The following is a 6,000-nucleotide window of genomic DNA, read 5'->3' on the forward strand; positions in this document are numbered from 1 at the left end:
CTTCTTAAGTGTTTGCAGGACTGGACTATTGAGTATTGAGAACCAATTTGCTGTTTGTATATTTAAAAGCAATGCGCTTTGCCTAACCTTCAGCTGAATGTATTTTGTAATCATATTCTGTGTATGAAAATCTTTTTTAAAATGTCTTCAAAGAAGACTAGAGTCTTTAAATCAATCATAGCTATATTTTACTACATTAAATGTGGGCATAAAGATATATAGAGATATATTTAAATATAAGTGCTTTATATAAGATGTTTAATTTCAGTTACTGTGAATTCTACAGTTTTGTACATTCTTTCTCTTCCCTGTTTTAACCCTTTCCCCTCAGATTTTTTAAAAAGTAGAGATCTCATAGGAAGTAGTAAAACTTGGTTTGGGAGCAGAAAGATTAACAATGTATGTAAAATAATTAAATGTATATTTTTGAGAGAAAAAGAGAGAGAGAAGCTGCATTCTTAGTATTTCTATCAGTAATTTTCTCTAAAACCTAGATTTATATATAAAGTCTCACCCCCCCCCCGAAAGTAATACTTAGAAATAGACAAGTGACATTTTCTAGGTTTATATTCAACATTAAATTTTAATTGATTGACCTTGATGCACTTGCTTTAGAATACTTCAAAATGCTCACTTTATTATATGCTAACTATGTTGTGTTTGTTTTATTAACAGCCTGAATTAATGGACAGTTCTTATTGGTTACCTAGATAGTGGAGCAAATGCATGATGCAATTCATGGCCCCCAAAATTACATTATCCTGTAAGTTCAAAAGGACAATGCATTCTTCTTTTTGGCTTAAAACACACACACCCCATCATATCCCTTGATAACAGAGTTGTACATGTACACAGGGCTCTAGTCGGGGGGGAGCTCTCAGGTACGGAGCTCCGGAAGAGAACCTCTAGGGGGCGGGGCGGTCACGTGGTGAAGCCCCGCCCCCTTCTTTACCCCGCCCTCTGCTTCGATCCTCATTCCGTTTGGGAATGAGGATGAAGCAGGAGGGTTAGTAGCCGGGCCTTCTGACACACTTCCGGTGATGTCAGGGGGTGTGGCATATGCAAATAAGTTATGCTAATGAGTTATGCTAATGAGCTCCAGCAGCTCTTTTTCTACAACAAGACCCCTGCATGTACATAAGAATTTCTTGCACACCCATGCACATGATGTCCCATTAACTAGGTGGATTGTCCAAAGCCTCATATGCATGCCACATGTGGATTGGATTCCATCACTGAAAATTAATGGGGAGGTCTTCTAGGTGAGAAATTTACACATGTACGTCAAAGCTTCTATGCCCGTAACTGGAGCAAGATAATAAGACTATAAACCTCAAGCCATTTAATCCTTAGTAAAGCTGTTGATCTTAATAGATCTATAAAGGCTTTGAGGATTGCAGTATTCAAGAACTAAGTATCTACTATATGACCCAGCCATGTAGAAGGAGAGGGAATTTCCTTGCAGACAGCTTTGCCACAAAGCTGAACAACGCCTTTTCCCATAGCCACTGAAAGCTGTATTTCTGCTGCAAGTGTAAGCTCTATATTTTGCTGTCATATTATTTACTGCAAGGGTTTTTAAAGCAAATTATGTGGTGTTGTGTACTTACTATATCACTTGATGTTGTATAGCATTTCTTGAGAACCTTATCTTGCCTCACTAACAAAGTGTAAAACCGTAGAAATTTTATACCGGAGTCTGCAAGTCCAGACCTTGAGCAGTGTTTGTGTGTCCAAATGGAAATTTCTTCTGCTCCTAGTTTGGCATTTCAGAAGGACTGCTAAAAGCTTTTTGGAAGGATAGAATGTCTACTGGGTCTTTTTATGCTTGTTGACATGTTCAGTGAATTCTAAAGATTGGTGAGGCATGACTTCCTTTTGCAGAAGCCGTGCAGATTCTGTCTCATCATCGCTTGAGCTTCTTCTATTTATCAAGTCCATCTTTAATAATAGTTTTAACAAGTTTACTGTGGACACTCATTAGGATGACAGATCTGTCGTTTCCTGAATTACCCCACCCCACCCTGGTTTCCTTTTAAAAAAAAATTGTGTTACATTGGCTGTCTTCCAGTCCTCTGGTAAGGAGGTTTGAAGAAATTGGATGTGTTTATTAACCAATAAGCGGCTTCACATTTGAGTCCTTTAAGGACTTTCAGGTGACTGTCGTGCAGCCCCAATGGTTTGTTAATTTGTAATTTCTCTCTTAGTTCTAAAATCTCATAATTTGTTACCTTTATCAGGCATTGTACTTCAGATGTGCTTCCCAAAAACAGTGGTTAAGATGTGTGTATCACTCCAGCATCTGCCACAGTGGAAAGTGGCAAATAGAATTCATTTATCCTCTCTGCAACTTTCCTGCCCTCCTATAGCTCTCCTTTCACAGCTTTTTCATCTAAAGATCCTGCTGCCTTTTGACCTGTTTTACTGTCCCTTGTGTATTTGAATAAATGTTGTTTGCTGTCTTGGTGGATGTAACAGCCAGCCTCTCAAATTCCTTCTTTGCTCCCCTTATCATCCACTTAACATTTACACAGTTTACCAACATTGAGGTTGTTGCCTTCACATCAGTGGAACTGCCAAGGTGGGGAATTGCTGGATTAAGGATTCAAAAGGAATTACTTCTCACTCTTAGACTTGTTTCTGAAACACGTACTTTGCTCGTAATAATCCATATATTATCTCAGCACTAGCTTTTGCCTTTTCAAATATTTTTTGCGTTGGGCAGCTTTCATTTTATTGTCACAAAAAGTCAGTGTCATGCCAAATGTTGTGTGTAAGCTGTTGTTTGAAAAGTAGATTGTTATGTTTGTTTTCGTTTGTTCCCTTCATTGTTTATGGCCATTGTGTGCCATGTTCGTATCTATGATATGTATCTACCTCATGCTTCAAAAGGAGACCCTACTGCTGATTGTAAGTGCAGTCTTGCAAGCACTATTGATGGACATCTGCTGTCCCTTCCAGGAGGACTTCTGTGGTGCTTCCACCCAAGGCCCATTGGAATGGATGGAGGGTGTGCAGCGGTGGTATTTGTGGGTTTGCACCCTGTGTGAGTAGAGTGCTTTCTGTGAGGCAACTGGTTCTGTTTTGTTTGTCACATTTGGGGTGTTCATCAAGAAACTGAATCACTATCTGGTGCCTGCCTGTTTCGAAATACAACACTTTTACATTTTTATTGATAAATAAATAAATTAGCCCAATATCCTAATATTTTACCAAAAACCCAGTGGGGGAAATATGCCCCTTTAAAATCCCTGTGGCCAGTTTGAACACCCCTTTTGTACATGTTTGTGTATTCTTTGTATAAATGATAAGTTGTACAGTTTTGATAACCACAAAGTGTCAAGTTATCTTGAGTCCTCTGTGCTTAATAAAAGTATATCAATTATTAATAAAATGTGGTGCTTGTTTTCTGAACTGTGAAAAGCTTTCAAGCACAGCAACATGTTACTCAATGGTAAGTTGTTTTCTAGAGAGGGTTTAGATGTTACGTAATGTGTTCAAATGACAATGAGAAAAGAGGCATAAATGCCTTTACTCACACTTTATTGAAACATTCAAAGAAGGGAATGGCATCTCTCTCCACAAGGGACATTAGCCTCTTCCTGCTTTGATCAGCAGCGCTTAGAATTGGGCTGCAACTGCTCTTCAATGGACACTTCACCACCACTCATGCAACGTGACATTCCCAACATGTTCCTTAATTTTCTAGTATTAGATTGTATGTTGTAGGGATGGGCACAAACTGGAAAATGAACTGTGGTTCAAGCACAAACCTGGCCAGTTCATGGTTTATTTCAAACTGGTTCGTTTGGTTGCATCATTCCCAAACCCAAAAATGAACCGTCTTTTTCCGTGGAGGTTTGGGTGGTTCGTTTTTGCGGTTCGTTCTCCAGACAGCCTTGCGCCAATTCAATCAGTTCCTAGGCAACTAGGTAGACTTGTGGAGAGCCCTAGAAACACCCAAAGCAGTTGTCCATAGCTTGAATGGCAGCTCTGGGAGCCAACCACGGAGCTCCCACTCTGCTCTATGGGAGCTGATTATATACCAGTATAATACCACACCCTCTGCAGTGTTGGATGGGAGATATAGCAAGACTGCTATGTTAGACTCCTTGTGGTGCTGGTGTTGTTGAAACAAATGAACATGTTATGTTCTCCTGCTGGTTTGATCAGGAAATACTAAGTTTATTCTCCCTCTGCACAGAAGGCTCCCAGGCTGCTCTGACTCTGAGCGTTTAAGGAAGCTTCTTTGCAGATTACAGCTTCTTGTGCAAGGTTTTTTGCAGCTGCCTGTAAAATTCACAGATATTCTATGCAGTACACCAAATTTGTAACAATATTCATTTTAATCTGTAATTATCTATTTTAAATCATTTTATATAGCCCATCTGTTTATTTATTTATTGGTTTATTATTATTGATTAATTTATATTTCTGCCATACTGTGTATTGTAATTTGTGCTGGTCATTGACCACATTAATAAACTGACTCAGCTGCTTTCACTTTGCAGCACGCAGAGAGAAGAGTTAGTTGTCATGATAGCAGAAGAAGGATTGTTTGCTGTGTGGCCAATTTAGGGGAGGCTTTGAGGACTCCTCACACAGTGGGACACAGTTGTTTCCTCACACAGTGGGACAGTTTTTTAAACGCCTCTCCCAGCTGGGAAGGTGTTTCTTGCTGTAGTTTCAGGGACCGAACCTGAAGCTAGATCTGAGTGTTCCTGGGGGCATTTGCTTTGGGGGGCTATAACTTGGACATATCAAATCCAGTCTTCACCAAACTTGAAGGGTGGGTGAAGGAGAGCCTGCTGAAGACTCCCTGTAAGTTTGGCATCTCTAACTCACAAGGGGGCTGTTCTACTACCTGAGCCAAATGAACCACAAACTGGTTTGGGAAACTGAAAAGTTTGTGTAAATTCATGGTCTGTGCAATCAAACGAACCAACACGAACCACCATTTTCCCAATTCATGCCCATCCCTACTATGTTGTGATACTTCCATGGTTGCGTATGCAATATGCAAACCTATTCACAATTACTTGGGCATAAACCGTAATTTCTGTCCCTTTTGAAAATCCAGAGGGATATCAGTGTTCTCCTTTTATCTTTCACATCCCCACTCTGGTCCCTCTTCCTTGACACATAATAAAAATGCAAATATTTTAATATATGCATTTATTCAAATCATATTTCTAAACTTAAAAAAAAAATCTTTAATTTAGGAATTAACAATATACTGAAGTATGCTCCTTCCTGTCTTTGCAAAATCAAGTTTAGCCACTTCTTGCTTTGGTTGTTGGTTCATGAACTAATTGTAGATGGTTTACGAAATCTAAGCTACTAAATTGTTCAGATCTAGCAAAGCTTTAGGACTGACTTATCTTACATTCAGGCTGAGCAAAACTGCACTGCACTCTACATTCTTGAACCGGTTGCTGTAATTGTCACTAATAATTTTTGAAAACCATAATTATTGTGAAACCAACCAGCATGCAGGCAAAGTAAAGAAGATCACATAAATAGTCTAAATTATAATAGCTTGTTTTAAATAATATGTTATCCTGTGCAAAATATGAGAATTGGCACTCTTAATCAGATTAAAGAAGTATGCTTAGAACTGTGGCCCACATAACTTTATCTAGAACTGGGGCCTTGTCTCTTTTGTACCTATATAAAGAATATAAACTAGTTACAGAGGTTTGAGATTTTTTTTTAAATCTCAGTTATTTCTCTGCAGGTGGGTGTATGTTAGGCATGCTACTTATCACTGGAATCAGTGGAATATCTATTCAGTTAGATGCCAAAAGTTTCAATCTTAAATATATTCTTTGACAGTAAAGCCATTTCTATGCATGTTCTTTGCCCTAAAGTCACTGCTTTTGACAAGCAGGGTTCCCCTCCCCCGCTTCCCCAGAGCATAGGTGTGAATTCATGCACCTCCATGGATTTCCCTGGTTTTCCTTCCCACCTTTCAGATTCAGATTATCTCATACAAATTAT

The sequence above is a fragment of the Gekko japonicus genome, unplaced genomic scaffold, assembly GCF_001447785.1.
Source record: "Gekko japonicus isolate JY-2015 unplaced genomic scaffold, Gekko_japonicus_V1.1 scaffold134, whole genome shotgun sequence".
In the NCBI taxonomy this organism is placed as follows: domain Eukaryota; kingdom Metazoa; phylum Chordata; class Lepidosauria; order Squamata; family Gekkonidae; genus Gekko; species Gekko japonicus.